Raw genomic sequence first — 23,164 nt, 5'->3', positions numbered from 1 at the left:
AATAGGCAAATTTTATTATTATAGTTTTGTATTATATTTGTATAGATACAAAGATATTTGAATACATAGGAAAAAAATTTGAAATTGCTACTGTGTCCTTTGGATTCATAACATTTTTGTTTGCTATAGTGACTTTGTTTTCAGTGAGTTTCAACAGTTTTATAAAACCAGTGTCAGAATATGATCTCTCCCTAGATGATTGATAAAATTAAAATTAAATTTTAATGCCATTTGCTGCACTACAGGTTGATAGTGCTTCATCAAAGATTTTAGGCAATAAGGAAAGATAAATGTTACTCATGGTTCCTATTGTCAGTAGAATTGCTGGATCTCCACAGGTCACAGAATCAGTACATTTGTAGTACACTTTAGTTCTAAGGAATTAGCAATACCATTTTCAGAACAATTTATATAGCTGGAAACTTCTCTTAACTTACAGCTGCAGAAACATAACTTTGTTTGCTCTTTGTCCATAAAAGTTTTCCAAGTTTTTTGTAAGTACTTTGGGTATGATAGAATTGTACACCTAATAATGGGATTTTTGAAGATAAGGAATTATATTATTAGTTGAAAATCAACTATCAATCTGTTACTGCTGTAGGTTGCAATTGTGTGAAAAATATGGAGAAAGGCATTGATAAATATCTTCCTCAATGTGAGGCAGAGAGAGAGATAATTATGAGTATATCCAAGTTCTTTAGAAATGGAGAGTAATCCATTTTGTTTCCACCTATACATTTGGTGGAATTTATCCACGAGTCCTTTATATATGGATTCAAATAACTCGAAAGGAAAATATCTGTTACAAACACATAAAGGAGTTTTCTTGCCATTATTCACAAAGAACTATTTACACACATTTGTATTGTATTAATTATAAGAAGAAATCAATGGTGGTTAATACAGACTCACAGCTAGTCAATACATTACATAAATGTCTATGGAGTGCTATTCCGAAATGGAACACCTTTAACACATACCCTCCCCCTAAAGATAAGGAAACATCAGAGGAAAAGGGACAGGAAGACCATAAGAGCCAGAAACCAGGGAGCACTGGGGAGAAAAAAAAATCTCTTCCGGACATGACAACCAATGCACACATAAACTCACAGTAACTGTGGCCACCTCCACAGGACTTGCACAAGATAAAGCAAATCAACATTCTAGCATGGAGGGGAGAGGAGCATGTGAGCTGCCACCCATCTCTATGGCTCAGTTGACAGTTGATGGCTTCTGGGGAGGGAGAATTGGTTTTCTTAAGGGGTGTTCCCCTGGTAGGAGCATCCATGCTCCAGTAAATGTACTAAACGCATGTGCATCTCGCCAGCACTAATTTGAATCAATGAGTTATATAAAAAGCAAATAAAGAAACAAAGAGACCACGAAGTTGGAAGGAGGGCATGGGAGCAGGATCTGGGAAGAATTGGAGAGAGAAGTGGGGGGGTAGTGAGTTCTATTAAAACATTGTAAGCATGAAACTCTACAAGAATGAATAAGAAATAATGTGGGCTCTGCTAAGCTCCACATGCCCCAGTGGATCACCCTATGCCCATGTGTATATGGGCAGAACTAACTGAACCCATTGGGTTGAATAAATAAATAAAAGATTATCAAGAGGATATGAAATTGGGAGGGAGATGTGATGAAAGGTCTTGAAGGGAGTATGAGGTGGGGAACAGGGGCATATATGATCAAGATAACACATATGAAATTTTTAAACAAGAATTTTTAAATATAAAATACTTGTGGAAAAATAAAGTATATTCAAAGACTATGCAGTATATATGCAAATTATGATATTTTACAAGGGTATTTGATACTCAAGAGACCTTGACCTCTCATGGACACCAATAAAGGACAGTGTCCTAGTTTGTTTCTAGAACAATTGTTCTAGCAATGGAAAGGAAAGTGTTTATTGGCTTCTATCTCCAGGTTCACAGTTCATCAGGGAGCCCAAAGTAAGAATTCAGGGAAGGAACCTGGAGGCAGGATCTGGAGCGCAGGCCATAGAGGAACACTGCTTACTGACTTGCTCTCCTGGCCCATGATCAACCTGCTTTCTTATACAATACAGGACTAACTGCCCAGAGGTGGCATCATCCAGAGTGGGTTGGGTCTTCCCACACCAATGCTTAACAAAGCTCTACAGACTAGACCACAGGCCAGTCAAATGGAGGAAATTCCCCAATTGAGGCTTCCTCAATCCAGGTGTGTCAAATTGAAAAGTAAAGCTATCCAACACAAATAATATATATGCATATAATACATATATCTGTTTAGGAACATGTAGTATTTATAAATACACAAGAAAAGCCTTATATTCAGCATAGCACATGTTTATATACCAGCATGCATGGCCTCCTAATTCTACATAAGTACCTTTTTTAACATAATTAAAAACATTCTTTTCAACATACACTTATCAAATCAGTTTAACTCAGCATGTACAAAACACATTGTAATAAGCAAGAAAAATTAATTTAAATTTGTTTAAATAAAATTAAACAAAATAATTAAATTAATTAATTCATTCATTAATTTTGTTTTGACTTGTTGATATTGAGACAGGATCTGCCTATAGCCCCAGCTGGCCTGATGCTCACTATGAAGAGCAGACTGACCTTAAACTAATCGAGACCCTGCCTCTGCCTCACAAGTCCTGGGATTAAAGGCTTGTGTTATCATGCCTGGCCCAAGGTAATCTCTTTAAATGAACAAGCTACAAACTTTTAAGAAAACTTAAAAATGATCAAAAATGCATACAGCTTCAAGCAAAGGAATAAAGTAGAAAATAAACAATTCTGTGAGATTCGGTGACGTGTCAGCTAGAGATGGTCTTCAACCTCTATCTCATGGCATGACATCATCAGTACGGAAGAGTTCCTGTTAGACTTGAAGAAAAAGTTGGAGCAAAGAAATCTTTAGTGGATTACAACATCAGTGTCTTGCAGGTAAGAAATGTAATACAGTGTGACAGAATATATTTAGTGAAGAGTGAAGGAGCCAAGACCCTAAAGGGATTGCACAGTGCATTTATTGCTATAAGTGGAGAGAAGTAGTTTTGAGGTGCTGAAGGAAGGAAATGAAATGGTTAAATTTTATTTTTGGCAGAGCTGGGAACTGAACCCAGGGCCTTGCACATATGTGGCAAATTTTAACACTGAGTAATAGTTCCAGCCCCAAGTTTTATTCTTCAAAAATAACTACTTTGGGCCTTGAGAGATTGGCTGAGCAGTTAACAGCATTTACTGCTCTTCCAGAGAACCCAGGTTCAGTTCCCTGTCCAGGACAGGACAAATGGTGTACAGGACTTGAAACAATGGAGCAGGAAGGGACCTGGAAGCCTTCTTACTGAAATTTAGCTATCATAACTCTAGATGATGATATGCAAGCTGCCAAGGGAGAAAAACAATCAACAGTCCAACCCAGCCCTAAAGCCTAATAACTATAACGACCAGCAGAACAAACTACCTCTACTGGTGCAGTAGTGACACTGTTATCTGGGGGGCAATCAACAGCAATCTAATTGAACTTAAAGCTCTTCCAATGGGAGGGAACTCATGGGAACTCAGCCAAACTGTAAACTCAGGAGAGGAAACAGATCCCGGAGGAAACCCTCTCTTCCATATCTCAAGACAAATGAAACTTCTTATCATATGCTAAATATTGATTCTTATATGTACAGACAAGAATACTGTACAGCAATCATCAAAGACGCTTCCTTTTGCAACAGATGGAGGCTACTGCAGAACTGCACACCTGATCAGACACAGAGAACATACGTCTGAGAAATGCCCAGTACTAGGTTACACATCCACAGCTGAACTTCTGCAGCTAAGGTATATGGAACACAGCAGAATAAGGGGTAGAGAGAAAACGAATTCATCTTTCAACTCTCACCACTAAAGCTCACGTATACAACAGAGTGGGTGCACACAGAAGGCCACAAGTGGCCGAGTTTTCAAGAATAACAGACTGCAGAATAAAGAATAAAGGATAGGACTCCTTATGGAACTCTACCCATGGCTCAGGGACCATTGTGGAAGAGGGGGTGGAAAGATTGTAAGAGCCAGGGCTAGTTCATAAATACAGGGAAGCAGAGGGTTCCAGGCCACTGGAAGCTTGCACATAGTAACTTGCGGCAATGGTGCCATTCAACACAGGACCCATGCCAACTCACAGCTCAATTAAACAAAGACCCAAAGGGGAGGAGAGAAATAGGTGGCAGGCAACACTAGACTGAGAACTATTTGGGTCTGATTAATTGCTGCTGGTTGAGGGAGAATATGACTTACATACTATCACTAGATGGGCTTACTAGTCTCCAGTGGATGCATTTACACTGAAGGACATTTGGGTACAAATGCCTGAATGAATAGAACTTAACATATATGGCAGAATATATGAGGTTCGGTGGGGGGATGGGAGAGTTATGGCTAGGGGAGGGGATCTAAATTTGATTAAGAACTGTTGTATGAAATTGCAAAAGCACAATTTAAATATATAATTAAAAAGTAAAACAAATTTAAAAAAATAACTACTGTGAGCTATTTGTTTGATGTAAGATATGAATTATTAAGTACAGCACTATCAAAATGCAGGGGTTTGTGTAAAAGTAGCACTGAGAGAGAGGATTAAATTGAACAATATATAGCTATTCCTTGAATGTAGGATTAGAATGAAGGGATTTAAGAGTAACTAATTTTTTTAAGGTCAAGATGACTGTATTGATTCAAATGTAAAATATATCTTAACTATTTACCTAATGATCACTGCTCAGTCTATGTATGAAGAGAATTGCATTACAAAGATTTGTAGTATGAATGTTCGAACCTAAATGATGAACAGCAATCCGCCAGAAAGAATCTTCAAAATGATTATGCAGATTCATAAAATTAAATGGCAGTAGGACATCTCTCACATGATTTCTTTGTCTTACTATCTATTGTGATTAAATTAATCACATTACAAGAATTAAAAATTTGTGGATCTGGAAAGATTGCCTAGTGGTTAACTACATTTGCTCCTCTAGAAGACCATAATTCTGTTCCCAGTATTCATGTCCAGAGGCTCACTTCCATTTGTAATTCCAGCTCCTAGGGATCCAATATCCTCTCTGGCCTCCAATGGTACCCACATAAATATGCCATGCACATAGAAACATACATAAATAAAAATGAAAATATTTTTAAAAAGGAATAAAGAATACAACAAAGCATCTGGACAGGCTATTCATATCCATATTGATGTCTGCATATTCATAGACAGTTCATTTTAAAGCTTATTCTTTGATGTTTACAAAGCTTCTGCTATCCATATGGATGGAAAGTATCATTATGTCATTCATTATATTTTACAATCTTCCACAGACAAGAAAGTGAGGGTCCTCAAAAATCCTTAGGGAAGTGTTTGTACATAATTTCAAAATTCTCAAAATTAATGGACTTAGAAATGCTGCAATGTCTCTTTTATTACTTTAAAGAAATAAACTTGAAGTAAGTGACTGATTCTTAATTGTGAAATTGCTACTATATCTAAAATGTTATGTGATAACAATATACTTATAAGCAGTAAATGAGTATAATAATAAGACAATAGAATATGCATATATATCCTTAGTTGAATCATTAAACTTATATATTATACATAAATAGCATCCTTTATTTAGTTTCTCTGTTAAGTATATAATAACAAGAGCAAGCAGGTGTTATATGGATATTGAAAATGCTCTCCTGTTTTTAAAGTTGGAATGCCATCTGGCTTGTTGGCAACATGAATAGACAGTCTTGTGGATTTAGAGATCTCATGAGTTTGTTGCTTGTTTAAGAATTATGTGAAGATTAGGGGATTCACGCACTCTCATGCAAGCAATGTATTTAAACCTGCTTAGAATTATTCTCAGAAATTTTCATAGAAAATAATCTCATATTTTACATTGACCTTTAATTTTAAAAATATAACTCAGCAAAAAATGTGTATAATGCTTGTCTTACAATTGGTTAACAAATACGTTACTAGGTGAAATACTAAAGTTATTATTTTTATCATTTATTTTAGATGCATGATATTTGCATGCTTTGGAAGAACAACACTGCATGCACACAACATTTCTCAAAAATATAACTCCTCAAATTTGAAATCAATAGGATTATGAAAAATCTATTTAGATACTGATTTGTAGGGCACAAAGTGTTGGTGAATACTGATTTTGAGTCTTTGATCTACAAGCCATTCATTAAAGGTCTTAATATTATTGTTAACTGTTCGTATAACTTTAACATCCATTATTTGTAATAAACCTGCTGCCAAGCATTCTCAAAATTAAGGCTGTTCTTGTAATATTTACTTTATCTTTTTATATCTGATCTCATTTTTTATTCTCAACCCTACACAGTATATATATATATATATATATATATGTGTGTGTGTGTGTGTGTGTGTGAGTGTGTGTGTGTGTGTGTATAATTTTGTATTGGGAAGAGAGAACTGACTGATACTAGTAAGGATTTATTCAGCAAGAGCTGAACCACGTTACTTTTCTTTTTCACTTTGCATTTTACGTATATGTTTGTGGACCTTTACATGCATCACAGGTTGTAGGTGCCTATGGAAATCACAAGTGAGTGTTGGATCCCATGAGCTGGAATTGCAAGAGGTTGTGAACCACCTGAAGTAATGCTGGGAACCAATCTCCAGTTCTCTGCAAGAGCAGAAAGTACTATTAACCACTGAGCCACTTCCCCAGTTTGAAAATAGATCTTATATGAAATAGTTTACAGAAGAATAAAACAAAGTAAAAGGTGTAAAATATGTTTCTGAGCTGGATGGTCACAGGAAAAATAATTCTGAATCTAAATTTAAAAATTTCAGAATATGGATGAGTGGTTGCTATCAAATTTGATGTATTTTTGCTCAGACCTGCTAGATGGTATAGGCACATCACCAACAGCTAATTTAGAGCTGCCTAGTAAAACTAAAATTAGGAAGAATTATCGAATGTGCATTCAGTGTTTTATTACCTACTAAAGACACTCAGTGCTTTGATATTGTCATTATTACTTATGACCCTATGTGTCATGACTGTTCTATAGGTAGCCATTGAAATTCTATGAGAATATGGCAATCTATTTCTTGAATGTTTGATTTGAAAATATAATGTATTTTGGTTTACTACACATAAGCAGTAAATTATAGCTAAAATATATATATGGAATTAGGATTGACTTTTCCATACTGTTAAATGCCATGCTTTGGTCATTTGTTGCAATGTTTCCCTGTTGATAATCTAGTTTCCTGGGATTTCACCCAATTACCTTCATAACTAGTTCTAGGAGATGATTTTCTCCACAATGTAAGTTTAGAAAGATCACAGTGATTCAGTCTTAAGTAAACGACTTTCATGTAGTAGTTTTAAATTGTGACAGTGCATCATAGTTACAGGTTTCTGAATATCGTGGCTATTTGGGAGTACTCTTATCATCAATCAGTGAGTAGATTTAGCTCATAACCTGTAACTTTCTTAACTCTGCTGTGAGTTTTAGCTGGGGACCATGAGCATATAAAGGGCATTTTAAAATTCTGCTCTCAAAATATTGACTTTTAGCTCTTAATATTTATAAGTATCTAAAATGTAAATTTTTTTCTTATTTGGATGGTGAAATTGAATATTATGTGTCAGGTGTACATTTTTGTTTATTACCAAAATGAAGGCGAGTTACAGAAAATGGTTTGGACAAGATTCATATGTATATTTGGAAGCAGAGCCAAGATATCAGGCACAACAGAATAAATGGCTGTTTTGTGGTAAATTAATTAGTGTGATGTGAAAGAGGTCTTGTCCTGTTGTCCAGGCAAGCTTTACCCTCATATGCTAACTGAACCTCTAAGGGCCTGAGTAACTGGGACCAGCAGTGAGTGGTTCCCTTGCAGAACAACAGCAATTTAAACAAACAAAACTATGATAGAATTGAATCATGCTAAGGAAAATGGAGTGGAACAATGTGGCAGAAAGAAGCTACATCACAATGCTCAGTTGATGATCACCCTCAGGGATGGTTTCAATTCATTCTTGTCATCAGCCACATAATGCTAACAAATTTTATTATTGTACAGTACTATTTTTTTGGTTATACATAATTTTATAAAAGCTATGAGTACATAGCACATGACAATACTGATGGAAAATATGTACATGTGAGTGTGTGTACATAGGAAGAGGAGAGAGAGAGAGAGAGAGGAGAGAGAGGAGAGAGAGAGAGAGAGAATACTTGTTCATATGTTCCTGATTGAAAAGGGCAGAAACATGATCATTCATAATCCAGTTATATTGAGAGGAGGATGAGAATCAGAGTATGAAGAATTTGTATTGTTGAGCACTTAAAATTTATTATTTATTTATTATTTTTTAATGTGCATGAATGTTTTGCCTGCATATATGTAAGTCCACCCATGTTATGCAGTGCCCACAGAGATTAGAAGAGGACACTGGATCCCCTGGAACTGGAGTGCCATGTGGGTGCCAAGAACTGAACCCAGGTTTTCTGCATGAGCAGCCATTGCTTTTAACTACTAAGCTATCTCTCCAGCTCCAGTTAAGCATTTTAAAACTACTTTTAAAAATTAGAAAAACTGTTGCCAAAACTTTTAGGGGACAGTTGGATGGTATCTGTTTGGGTATTTTGGGCCATTGAAGAATGGAATTAGATAGGGCAAGAAAGGAATTAGAACTCAGGTTCATCATTAGAATATTCTGAAGTAAGTTGTGGTTTGGGGAATGGAGTCTGGAGAACTGATGGAGGATGCCCTCCTGTGTTTGAATTGAAGAAGTTACTGAACAACTGGGGATGAGAGTTGAAGGAGAGAGTTACAGCTGCAGCTGTTTTAGAAGTTAACTTTGGTGTTTTGATAACATACAGTAGACCAGAACAGACCAGACTTTGCATACATACTAAAATGACTAACTATAAAATCCTCTTTGAAGAAATGTAATGCCGTTAACAAAGAGTAAAGGACAGTCAATTTTTTGAGACAAGATTAACTTTACCCAGATGTCAGTGACCATAAGGGGGGAAGTAAGATGGACTGAAGCCACTGGAGAGAAACCCATGAAGAAATCCAAGGTGCCTGCTATGTGAAAAGGCCAATATGTATGTGGTTTGAATGAGGAAGGCAATTGGTGTGCACTTTTGGAAGCATGTCAATATCTGGATATATTGTTCAATCCTAGATAGGCTATGCTTTGTCTCATGTAGTACACACACACATGAACACCTAAGCAGAATATTAAAATTCTACTCCCAGTGAAGGTAAAGTAGAAGTCATTTGGAATTGTAGAGAGTAGGCTGTTAGACCCAAGGATGCCCTGGTGAGGCCTGGAAGGTAGAAGTTCACCCAGTGGAATTTGAAGGTCCACATGCTGCACAATGAGGGTCTACATGAAGGGTGAGGGTCCACATGCTGAACAGTGAGGGTCCGCATGGCTGAACAATTAAAGTCCACACACAGAATCATGATGATGTACATGCGTATGTATCCATTATGCTCAGATCACAGGCACTGAGGCTCACAATTGCTAGACACAAGCAGTGCCAGGCCTCCCTCCCGGAAGAAGGAGATACTAACAGTGGAAGAATTAGTGAAACACCTGGGATCCTCCTTAGTCACCTCCAACTGCAGCGTATGCAAAAAACCTCCAATCTGTTATTTAGTGCCTCACATTTAATTAGGAACAGACAGGCAGGGATCACTTGCCATCTGGATAAATCCTTTAAGGTAAAAGGAATCAAACTGGAAAGTACTAAACAGGAACCCAGGAATTGTAAGCAATGCAGAAAATAAAGTAAAACTTCAAATATATAATCAACTTCCTTAGAGACAAGCAACATATCCATTCACTGAAAAAAAGAAAAAAAGCAGCTGGGCCAGAGGGATGGCTCAACAAGTAAAGTCGTTATCTGAGAAAGCCTGATGACTCAGGTGGCATCCCTGGAACCCACATAGAAAGTCTAATGCAGTAATGTGCATCTGTAAATCAAGCAGTCCTGTGGAAACCCTAGATGTGAAGACAGGTGACTCAATCATCGTGGAAGCTCATGGGCCAGGTACCTGGAGTTTGCAGCGAAACAACAGAAAAGACAAGAGAGACTCTATCTCAACATGTTGGAAGGCTAGAACTGACTCTTGACTCTTGTCTCTTGACAGTTATTAGGTAACCTCCATGCATTATTCTCTCTCTCTCTCTCTCTCTCTCTCTCTCTCTCTCTCTCTCTCCAGAAAGAGCTTTGGGAAACTGAAAAGAATACAGTAGAAAATGAGAATTAAAAAGAAACAACAAAATTATAGCAGCTTTTTAGAAATCAGCCCCTACTGTCCTCACGCAGCACAGAAAATAATAAAAGAAGAAAATAAAAATAACAGCACTAAAAGGATGAAACAATTAGTAAAACATTCGTAGTTCAACATCTGATTCAAAATATTCCCAAACAGAGAAAACAGGGGGGAGGAAATCAATAAAGAATAATTCATACCATTTCCCACAACTAACACTTTTGTATTTGTAGAATGGAAGGGCTAAATGGGACCTGGAAGATTTTAGGATAACCTAAGAGCTTTTACTGATGTTTCAGAAAATTAGTGATTAAAGAATAAAGAATGTTTTAAAGTATAACCCCCCCAAATTAATAAAAATAGTACACAGTGGATATATAAAACTTCCATAGTAGAAAAATCAAGGCGTGAGTCAAGAGAATATTGGTTTCAAATTTTTAAGAAAAATGGCTTTATAATTCTGTGCTGCCAAAGCTGTCCACCATATGGGAGGGTACAGGACACAGTTAACACTGATAGCTTTGCCAGTGAGACCAGTGAGTAGGAGTCTGAAAATGTGACTTACAAACATAGATGTTGATGTGGATTGTACACTACTTAGATGGCAAAGAGGACCATGGCACTGAGCACATGGCCTGCAGAGAGGATTGCGAAGGAGGAAAAATCAAATCAACTTTCCCTGGTGGAGACTGAGGTGACGTATTAGTGGAAAAGGAATCCACTGTCTGGTTCAATATTTGAAAGCATAAGGGTAATAGGTACCTCAAAACCGATTGGTTTGAATTCTAAATCAAATTTGAAATTGAAAGTCAAGAATGAAAGTGTCCTAGTAACCTTGGCAGCATATGAAAAGGGCCTCATCTCTTCAGAGGCAGGGAAGAGAAAGCTGGGAAATGGCTCCAGGGCTTGGCATCAGTGTCGCCCAGCTTCAAACAAGGCTAAACTTATAGAATGTAAACAGTCTCACAGGCCACTATGCTCAGTTAAGGGACTTTGAGGGTACTTTAGTTAATATAAATCATATTGAGATAAAATACAATATTAAAGAAGATAAAATTCTAAATAAGAATTCTCAGCTCTTTTTAAAAATAAAAGTGAAAAAGTGAGAATCAATGTCGATCCTATAGATTATCTACGGCAGGTGTGCTGGATAATTTTAGTTGTCAACTTGACACACCTGAGAGTGCAAACTCAGTTGTAGTGTCCAGGATTGACGGGGTCATGGAGACACTCTGAGGCACTGCACCCTGAGAGGCCAGAAGAGCCCATTTGGTGAAGGTGCGGCTTAATTTTCTTTGAAGACCGCAGATTTTTAGAGATGCCAGGTCCAGGGGATGACCACCAAGGGCAGCAGCAGGTGTGGAATGGAGCTTGGCTGTGGTTGGCAGAGCCGGAGAAGTGGAGCTGCTGAAACTGTTTGGAGTCCAGAAGATCGTGAATTCTAGATGTCCAGCCTTGAGCTACTTTGCTGAATTAGGTTTTGCCTAAGTGTGCCTGTTCCCTTTGAAATAAAAGAGTACTTAATTGTTTATTTTGCAGAAGTCCACAGTTGAGAGACTTTAAAAGGAGACTGAACTTTTAAAGTGTTTGAGTTTTCAAAGGGCTATGGACTTTTAAAATTGTACTGTTTTATGTTGTGAGGTTGATATTAACATCAGACCTTGGGGATAAGAAATGGAGACCTTGTAGTTTAATACTGATGTGTTTGTGTGTTAAATTGGCAAAGGGTCAATTGTACAGATAGGTTTATCTGTCAACTCGACATACTTGGGTAGAAGGAGCCTCAACTAAGGAGTTTTCTTCATTGTACTGGCCTGTGGCCATGCCATGTTTATGGGTTGTTTCCTTGATTTTTGAGTGTTATAGGAGGGCCTAGTCCACTATGGGTGGTGCCACCCCTGGGCAAGTTGTCCTGTACTGTATGAGAAAGTAGGCTGAGCATGGACCAGGGAAACAAGCCAGTAAGCAGTGTTCTTCTATGTTCTGTGCTTCAGCTCCTTCCTCCAGGTTCCTGACTTGAGTTCCTAACTTGGGCTCCCTAACCCAGGGGATGTAAGCCAAATAAACCTTTTCCTCTCCAAGTTGGTGTTGGTCAGAGTGTTTTGTCACAGCAATTGGAAAGCAAACTAGAACAGCAGAAGTCCTCACGTGCTGGGGACTGGGGATAGGAATTAGAGGAAGGGGAGAAGAAACAGGACAGTAAGAGAAGGGTTATGTGATAGTAAAACTAGCAAAAAGTGTCCAAATTCTTCCAGCAGCATTCCAGTGTACAATATCCCTCAATTTCTTCTTCCTTCATCTGCTAATGGATGCCAAACTTGGCAGCACTTTTCTGTTATGAATAGTGATATCTTAAATTTGACAGTGCAAATATCTCCAACATGTTAAGTCTATTTTCATGGCCATAGAAATTAATTTTATTTGCTCTTAGTTAGCCCATATGGTAGGTTCCATTTTTAATTTTTGAGGAACTTTCACACTGTTCTCCATGACTAATAATTTACAATCCCACCAAGAGTTTGTGAGAAATTTTCTTTATTGACACCCATGCCAACGTTTGCTACCATTTGTAGTTTTCATTGATAGCCACCCTGATCGGAGAAACAAAAGTGATATCTTGTGGTTTGATCCATATTCTCCTGATGACTGCTACTGCTGAGCATCTGTTCATATACACTCTTGGCCGTGTCTTTGAGAAATGTTTGTTTAGGTCTATTGCTCATTTTCAACTTGGTTTATCCATACTTTTACTGCTGAGGTTTTGTGCTTCTTATATATTCTGGATTTCAAGTCTATTCAATGTACAGCATGCCAATTTCTTCTTCCAGTTTGAATCTTCTGTTTTCACACTTCCTTTGTTATGGAGAAATTTTATAGTTTAACATAGACCCATTTGTTTATTTTTGTTTTTATTTCCTTTAATTTTGAGTCTAATCCAAAAGTATATAATTCCCAGACCAATATAGCATTTCCTCTATTTTCTTCAAGTGATTTTATTGTGTCTTATCTTTAAATAAATGAATCTTTTAAAGTTGATTTTTGTGTATGGTGAGACTTAGAAGCCTAGTTCTTTTTCTCTGCAAGTAGAAGTCAAGTTTTCACCTCATCTGTTGAATACTGTTCTAGGGAATGGAGAGATCACTTAACAATTAAGAACATGGGCTGCTCTTACAGAGGACCCCGGTTTGGTTTCCAGCACCTACATGGTAGAAAAAAATCATCCATAACTCCAGTTCCAGGGGATGTGATGTCCTCTTCTGTCCTCACACTGCATTTCATTACATGAGTGTACTTATTTACATGCTGGTGAAACACTCATGCACATAAAATAAAAATAAATCAATAAAATTTAAATACTATTTTTTCTCAACTTTTCTCAAACATTAATTGCTGTGTATAATGTACCTTAATCATGAACAGAAAAAAAAATCTAGTGGGTTTTAAGGAAATACATATACATTACTTAATGAGTAACACAAAAACATATAATTTGGAACTGGTCCATTCTTATGGCTTTACAATGATTCTTTTAAATATTTAAATTAAGGCATTTATTTCACCTTGAGAATTAAGTTGTTTGCATTTGAGAAAAGAGATATTAAACTATGTGGCAGTTGAATAAAATTTAGAAAAAATAATTATTCATCACTGTTAGGTAGAAAACCTTGAAAAAAGAAACGTAAAAATGTTGATTGTAGCTATTCCTTTTTAAGATTAGAAAAAAGAAATGCGTACTTAGCAAATAAATATCCCTCAGAGGAATAACTTTACACTGTACTGTGAAGAACACAGTTTCAGCTCTTAAAGAGTGTTTTCCAGTTTGTTTTTACCCATATTTAGAAATATATTGATTATTCACATTTTCACTTACTATAGATATATGATTCTTGGTAATTTAAACTTCTAGTGTCTAATATTTTTCCAGGGAAAAATATTCAGCAACAATGAGATGATATTGAGCACAGTATATATTTGGAAAACAGTGTCCTTAAAGTCATGATATTCCATAAATGTGTCTGAAAATATACCTCCATAAAGATGTTTGTTATTGAAAGACACTATAATTGAAAACTCTTTGAAATGATGGGGAAGAAAAAAAGCATTCTAGAGCTTCTCACTTTTGTGTTGGTCCAAAAGTTCACAGATCAGCTTATGAAAGTTTCTCATTTCCTTCTCATTATAAAACTGTACTGTTTGCACAGATCTTGTGTATGCTTTCCATAAGATCTTGTGTATGGCTCCATATGTGCATCTAGCTTGTATAGGGTATGAAATTCTAAAATCAATGGAAGTATTTTTAAAAACAAAAATTACATATTGCATATTTCAGAGGTAATATAGCTTAAAATACAATATTTGTTTTCTAATGACCTCTGATTTGTCTATTAAAAGGGAGATCTGTTTCCTTTATGAAACTCAGTTGCTAGCCTGTGCAATAAAAAGAGTTGAAATCTATGTCCAAGAAGATATGTTGGGTGACAAACAGAAGATATAACAAAAGAGAAAGCTTCTGAAAGTATGTGTGCACATGTGTGTATGTGTTTGTATATATATATATATATATATGTGTGTGTGTGTGTGTGTGTGTGTGTGTACTTGCATGTGTGTGCATGTGTGCAAGCATCATCTTTCTGAACCATGGCATACTAATTTTTTATTGTTGTGAACAATAAAAAGTAAATGATGAGAGTACATTATGCTTTGTGCTTATTTTTGTAGAAACACAAATCATATTAATATGGCTTAAACTAAATGCACATAATGAAAACTAGATTTGTTTTGTGCCCCTGTTCCTAAACCATCTACTGATGATCAGTTGGAAGAAATCTGGTTTCTCAAACTAAATTCATTACAATTAAACAAAAATTAATTTTTAAAGAATACTTGATTAAGTAGCATCTCTTTCTCATTACCATCCTTTATTAGTTCTTTACACATAAATATTCATATATTTATATGCAGTTTCAGCATATTTGTGGAGATGAAATTAAAATCAGGCTTATTCTTCTTAAGAATAAACAAAAAACATTCACCTTCAGGTTATGATTTGCTTTCAATACAATGTCTGAGAAAATCTGATTTCATAAAGATATTTCTAAATTATGTTGGTTAGCTGGTGTTAGTGAAAACTGTCTACATTGTCTTCATACAATTTAAAGTATCTCCCCAATTCAGCATTTTAGTACATAGAAAACAGAGTTTACATGACCTTTTCTGTAATACAGAAGCCAGCAGGTCTTAGGGATGGGACAAGACAGAAAAATAATAAAGTGAGATGAATAGGTAAAGGATATTATCCATATTAATTTGTTGATATTTTATATTTTATAATGCTATATGGGAAATCATAAAATATTTATAGGTACACAGGACATTCTTTTTTAATTGATTTAAAAATGAAAAGATTACTGTTGAGTGTGGTGGCACACACCTTTAATCCCAGCACACAGGAGACAGAGGTGAGTGGATCACTGTGAGAAGTCTGGTCTACAAGGAGGTCCTGTCTCAAAACATACCACACACACACACACACACACACACACACACACACACACAGAGAGAGAGAGAGATTTGAATCTTAATAAGTGTAGTAGAAAAAATTCACTTTCCTATAAAATGCTTTATTTACTGGTTCACTCCATATTTATTTATAGATAATTGCTTACTTTATTAATACTTTTGTAGTATTACATACTCATATGTATTATAATATTTAATAATGCAAATATATTATAAAATTACATTATTTTTCCAGTTAAAGATCATTAAGTTAACAAGAGCTTGTTTGTTAGATGAAATCTATCAAATCTGCAGCACTTAATTGTTCAAATTCACAAAAATCACAAGAGGACAGACAATACACTATATTCCACATTAGTATTGGATGATGATGGTTACATTCTTCCAGGAGTCAAACACAAGGTAAACTCAAACAGTATGCTCTTCAGCTTGAAGTTAGAAACCATTAATTCCTTCTATGATCTTATCAATCACAATGCTTTACTTATTATTTACATTTTTAATCTTATTTATTTCTTTGTTTTTTATTTACGTGGGGGAAGGGAGCATACGACTCTGACCATGCGGAGTTCAGAGAACAACTTATGGAAGTTCATTCTCCCCTTCTACAATGTGGGCTGCCGGGACTGAACTCAGATTTTCAGATTTGGATATAAGAGCTTTTAAACACTGAGCCATCTCCTCAGGCCCAATATGACTGGGGTAGCGGTCCTCCAGGTCCAAGCCTTGGAGGAGGAGCTATTAGCAGTTGATGATTGCAGAGGTAGGGAATGTTATTCTCTTTTGTGTGCATGACTGCTGATAGATTGCACATGACCCAATGGACGGGACCACACCATGCACATATGGACAGCACTACTTCCATTCAGAGAGTTATTCATTTAAGAATGGAGGAAATCAAGTTTGGAGGTTGATAGAGAGGGAGGTGGCCAGTGAGGGAATTTGAAGGAAGTTAGTTTTTGGATAGATAGTATCAAAATACAATATAAAAATGTACAAAAATTTTACACCAGTTGTGGTGGCATGTGCCTTTAATACCAATTCTCAGGAAGCAGAGGCAAGCAGATCTCTGAGACTGAGGCCAGACAGGTCCAAAGTTTTACTGGGACTAAGGAGACATTGTCAAAAATGCATAAAAATTTCAAAAGAATAAATAACAGTCTCTGTTGTTGCAAGAGAAGCTTCTTTGATGAGTGGTGACTGGCATACTTACAGAGCTCTATATATGTTCAAACACTGAGTAAGTGTCTGTGAGATGCTCAACCCTAAGTGACAAATCTGTAATGGAACCTTTAAACCTAAGGCTCATGGAACACAATGGAACAGTGGGTAGAGAGCATACTAATGCATCTCTCAACTCTCATTATTAAAGCTTCCTCATGCAAAAGAGGGCAATGAATACAGAGGGCCACAACTGCATAAGTGTAGAGAATATGAGATTGCAGAGTGCGGATCATTGGACAGGACTCCTATATAGGGTTAAGCTTCAACCAACCAGGGCTCAGGGACTAATGCAGAAGAGTGGGCAGAAAGATTATAAGAGTCAGGGGAGGAAGTGCATGTCCATAAGGAAACAGAGTCTTACAGGCTCCTGAGAGTTTGCTCATATGACCTTACAGCAATGGTGAAAGCATGCAGAAGACCTGGGTAAACTCAGTCAGATTAAAACCAGCATAGAACTGGGGAAATGGGCCGGAGGCCACAACTTTGGTGAGGAATTATGGGCAGGTTATCACTGCAGGGAGAGGGAGAGTTGATCTTCTTTAAGGGAGTGACACTAGACAGGCTGTATAGGCTCCAGTGGATGAACTCACATTGAAGGACATCTGGGTGCAGAAGCTTGACTTGATAGGTCTTGACATGTATGACAAAAAGCATGAAATCATGGGCTATAGGGGTCGCATATAGAAAAGAAGGGCTATATATGATTAAGATGTAGTGTATGAAACCAAAAAAATTCACTGAAATTATAATTAAAAACATAAAAATAATTGATGAAGAAAAGAATAAAACGTTATAAAAAACAAAAAAATGGGACACTAGGAATAAACTCACTATAAATATTTTTGTTTAGATTTACATGGATATAAAACTTCAACACTGTTGATTAAATTCTGTAAGCTGCATATGCTGAATCATTTGGGAAGAGTGCATTGAGTTTTGTAAGAAACTTCCAGGCTATGTTTCAAAGGGACTGCTTCCATTTTGAATCATCACTAACCATGAATAAGAATTCTTTCTCCACATACTTGCTTCCATTCAAGTGTTGTCAGTTTCCTGTCTTATTCAGTTTAATAGGAGTATAGTGATATTTCCATATTTTAATTTATAAGTCTTTACTAAGAGATGACAAAATCTATACATATGTATTTTGCCATCTCTGCATCTCCTTCAATAAGGTGTATGTTGGGCTCATTTGCTTGTCTTTTAGTAGGATGGCTGGGAAATCTTGCTGAGTTTAAGAGTTCTTGGCTTATTTTGAGCATTATTCTTATATTAGATGATATGTTTGGAAATGTTTGCCTCTGTCATTGGCTTGCATTTCATGTTCTCCTCAAGTAGCATTTCTTTACTTTCGGTCAGCAAAGCATCTTTAAATGCTTGCAGAGAAACAACCCAGAATAGAAAGATCTGTTAGTTATAATGGATCAGACATGAGTAGATTTGATAAATAAGGGAGAACACAATGCCCAAGGCAGATGGTCTTATCTTTTCTTACATGTAGCACTAATAGACATTTGGGGCCACTTGCAGTTTGTCCCATTAGTATTTAATAGCTGGAGTAGAGCACAGTTATTGAGAGTTTTCTTCTCTATGTTTGTTTGTTTGTTTGTTTGTTTGTTTTACAGGGTCTTACTATGTAGCACTAGCTAGGCTGGAACTCACTGTGTAGACTAGCTAGGCCTTGAACTCACACTGATCTGTCTCCTTCTGCCACTGCCTCTCTGCCTTCCAAGTGCTGGGATTGTGTGCCAACCCACCCAGGTCCATCAATGCTTAGTCAGAAAATTCAATATTCTTTGAACATGAAACTAGCAACATTTCACTTATGTTGGGGTTCAATGTAAATGTGGTTATTTTTCATGCTTCATAGACATGAGTACTCCTAACCCCATGATAAGTGATGAGACCACACTACTAGAATCTTCATCTACTACAAGATAAATTGCCAAACATAAAAGCAGTAGCAGCTGACATGTCTATATCTCAGACTTGCATAAACAATCCTTGGTCTCAGTGGCAACAAATTCTTTTTTTATATTTTTATTTACTGGTGTGTTAATTGTACACATTGTGGGTATAACATTTTCATTCATTTGAGTTAATCATTGCTGATATAACTTCTGGTAATCCCCTTTCTAAAAATTACAGATTAAATTAACAAGTTAATCTGAAAACAGAGTACATTATCAATTCTTTAATTAGGCTGAAATCTTGTACAAATGAGAAACTTAATATATTACCCATTAATAGTCATACCACATTTAGCTTTCTCTAAGAAACTTTAATATTGTACATTGGTGTTGATCAGATGAACAATTAAACTTCTAATGAATTCTTTCAAGGACTTGAGACTATTTTTAGGTCATGACAATTTACTCAAGTTAAGCGTTTGTGCTCATTCTTGTTAGAATTTAAGATTGATAGAAAAGGTATAAAGTAAATAAGTACATATAATCATTTCTGTCCCAGGGTACTTCCTACAAGGACTGAAGGAGGAACATTCCTGATGTAGAGAAAGAGAACGAAATTGCAACTATTTTATTGACTGTAGTTTACAGTCTTCATTAATGGTAACCTTTGTAGCAAAGCTTTTATTTAGAAGCAACAACTTTTGTGTGACCTCATTAGGAAACTAATCAATACATTAGCAATAAAGCAAGTGAAAATCACATATAGGAAAATCCCAGAACCTGTTCATTATTTCTTAGTCAGAGTAGGATATTTAAAGCACCATAAACAGCAAAATCAGAGGTGCAGGATTTTAAGAACCTCATACTTCTTCATCCTCTAGCATGACACTCATTTCTTTTTGTTATTTAAATTTACTAGACTCAACATTCCAGCAACATGTTCACCACCAAATTAGAGCCATTGGTTGTTGTCAAGTGCTTTGAGAGTCTTAGGTACAAAGTAAAAACAAGTAACATTGTGTACTTTTCTGGGAGCCAGAGTTCCACTTAACAAAGCACCCGCCTGGCCTATTTTATATCACAGTCTGCTATATAATTATATCACGTCTAAAATCTAACAGAACCCTAATGGCAGAAATGTTCCTTCCTCACTTTTTACTGTATCTAATGAGGCAGAAAAAGACATTTTCATCAAGTGTCAACCACTTTAGCTTGTCATGTCAACTTGAAATGTCTTAAATGATAGTCATTTGCTATGAAATCATAAAAGCAAACATTATCATTAATACTTTTTATTTGGAAAAATGCTAAAGGCTAATGATGAGATGTGTGTGAAAGTTATGCCTTAAGTACATAGCATAAAGGCATCCTTAGATTTCTGATAAATGTTGTATAATTATTTAATAAATTCAATAAAAGCTGATTGGAATGTCTCCCCTGAAGAATAAACAGCCCTACAGAAAACTAGAGAATATATTTAAATACAAGAAAGCCTTATACTATCCCTATGTATGTTTAAGAAAAATCTTCTTCTGTGCCCTGCATCACACTGAAATAAAAGCCTTTGTGTAGTATTACAGATTGGCACACACATTCTCATTCTGCCAGGTTATTTTTTATGACGTAAGTAGAGTACCCTATGGCCCCTATGGCCATCTCCAGAGTAATTTAAAACTCATCCTATGAAACTTCATAAGCCAGGGAAATAGCAAAACAACTCTGGCCAGAAAACTAGGTCTGTAAGATCTGTTCAAGCAATGAAATTTTAAAAAGCTTTGCTTAAAACAACAGAATGTGTCAGTTGGCAGTGCTAGTCCACATAGGAAGTTTCAGATATTTTTCCTAAGCTGAGGCAGCTGGGTGATTTGTACAATATTTGATGTTTTAGTTTTTCTAAAACCCATTCTGATTTAATACATTTTGTATTTTTATAGACAGCAACAATCTGCAGCAGACTCTTTTCTGCTGATAATTTCATAAGGTTATAATAATAAAGGGTGTGCAAAACTTGAACTTGATAGAGATGTGTTATTTAAACTATCATCCTCCCTGGAGAAGCATCTAAAAGGAAACAAGGCAATAAAAACTGATTATAGTTCACAGTTTTGAGTTTTCTTAAACTTAGATATTCCACTTTGTGTTTACTTACTTTTTCTACATATCTGCAAATGTTTTGAACTTCAATAAAAATTCATGAGGATATTGCCATGTGAAAACACTTATATAATACTAGGAAAATTTGTAATAGATAACTATGCATCCCTGTGATAAATACTGGTCCTGAATCTTATCATCTTAGAATAAGATTACTATCAAGAAGACTTCGTGGTCAAGAGAAAAACAAATGATATATGCAGTGAGTATGTAGGAAAAAGGAAAATATCAACAGGAAATATTTAATCTCTCTCATTACATATATATACATATATATGACAGAAAACTTATGATAATATAATATATATTATATTCCCAACATGTATTTACCACCTAATTACTGTAATCATTCTTTTATTTTATTTATGTATATGCATGTATTGTCTGCTTGTGTGTAAGTGCACTCCTATCATGCAGTGCCTGCAGAGGTCAAAAGTAGGCCTCAGATCCCCTGGAAGTGGAGTTACAGATGATTATTAGCTGCCATGTTGATGCTGGAAATCGAATCCAGGCTCCTTTGTAGGAGCAGTTAGTGCTCTTAACCTCTGAGCCATCTCTCCAGCCCTTGTAATCATTCTTTAAAAAACAACAGTAAAAGAGCTAGAAACTGTTATACTAAGTGAAATAACACAGACTCAGAGAAAAGAGTGAGGTGGATTTTAGCACCAAAGCCTTATATGTGAGTATATACTCTGCTGTAACTGCAAAAATGGAAAGGAACCATGGGGGTAGAAGGAAGGAAAGAGCCAGAGAGCGTGGGACAGTAGGAGAGAGACGTTAAAAAGGAGAAAATGGGGAAAATTGAGGTATTCAACTGGGAAGGGAGGAGGAGAGGATATACAAGGAACTACCAGGTTAAAGTGGAAGAAGGAGTTTAAGTTGGGGGTAGGGTAATAGGAGACAGGTATTATCAAGGGGAAAATAAGGTGACCATAACTGGGGAGGCAGGAAGGAGGTTAGATAAGGAGAGAAGAGGATAGAGGTAAATAAAACTTAGGTGTTATGGAAAACTATAGAAAAACATTTTAGTTCAAAAACCTACTGAAAAACATACATATAATATCTGAATATGAGTGCATGTGCATACCTGAAGGCTATGTAACAAACACAGTGTCAGACAAGAGAAACCTCCTTTGAGTTGTTAGTCAGGGTAGCTCAGGAAGCTCCCAAAATAACACAGGCTATTGCCACAACCCTGGATTTCTTCCCAGAGCTTGAAGGTAAAACCCTATTGCTGAAGACAGGGTATATATCAGACACAGAACTTGCAGCAATGGAGCTGGAAATGGCCTCCTCTCTGAAGACTAGCTCTCATAGGGAGGATACTGTGTATGCTGCTAAGGGAGAAAAGCAGTCAGTGGTCCAACTCCTGTCTTAACGCATAAGAACCACAACAATGACCAGCACAACAAAGTATAGCAGTGCAGTAGTGGCACTTTTGTAGTGGGGGTAATCAACAGCTTCCTAATTGGACTTAATGTCTTCTCAGTGGGAGGGAACTCACGTGAGACATTGTAAACATAGCCAAATACACATGGCTAGAGAGGTCATAGATCCTAGAGAAAATTCTAACTCTGTCATATCTCTAGACAAATGTAATTTCTTACTATGTGCTAAATATGGAATCTTATATGTATAGACAAGTATACTATTCACCACTCATCAAAGCATCTTCTTTTTATAATAAATGAACACTATTCAGAATTCCAGAACTGGTCATATAAAGACAGTAAGTGTCATCTACAAGGAGATGCCCAGCTCTAAGTGACACATCTATAATGGAACCTCTACACCTAAGGAACATAACAGAACAGGGGGTAGGAAGAGAAGACTAATGCATTTATCAGTTTTCCCCAGTGAAGCTTCACCATGCAACAGAGGACTATGCACACAGAAGGCAACAATTGGCCAAAGTGTAGATAGTAAGAGACTATAGAGAGTGTGTCCCTGGATAGGACTCTATCCTTACCCACCCACAGCTCTAAGTACATTGTGAAAGAAGGAGTGGAAATATTGTAAGAGCCAGAGAT

The sequence above is a fragment of the Nannospalax galili genome, unplaced genomic scaffold, assembly GCF_000622305.1.
Source record: "Nannospalax galili isolate Female #2095 unplaced genomic scaffold, S.galili_v1.0 scaffold206, whole genome shotgun sequence".
Classification (NCBI taxonomy): domain Eukaryota; kingdom Metazoa; phylum Chordata; class Mammalia; order Rodentia; family Spalacidae; genus Nannospalax; species Nannospalax galili.
Note: the sequence above shows the minus strand (reverse complement) of the source record.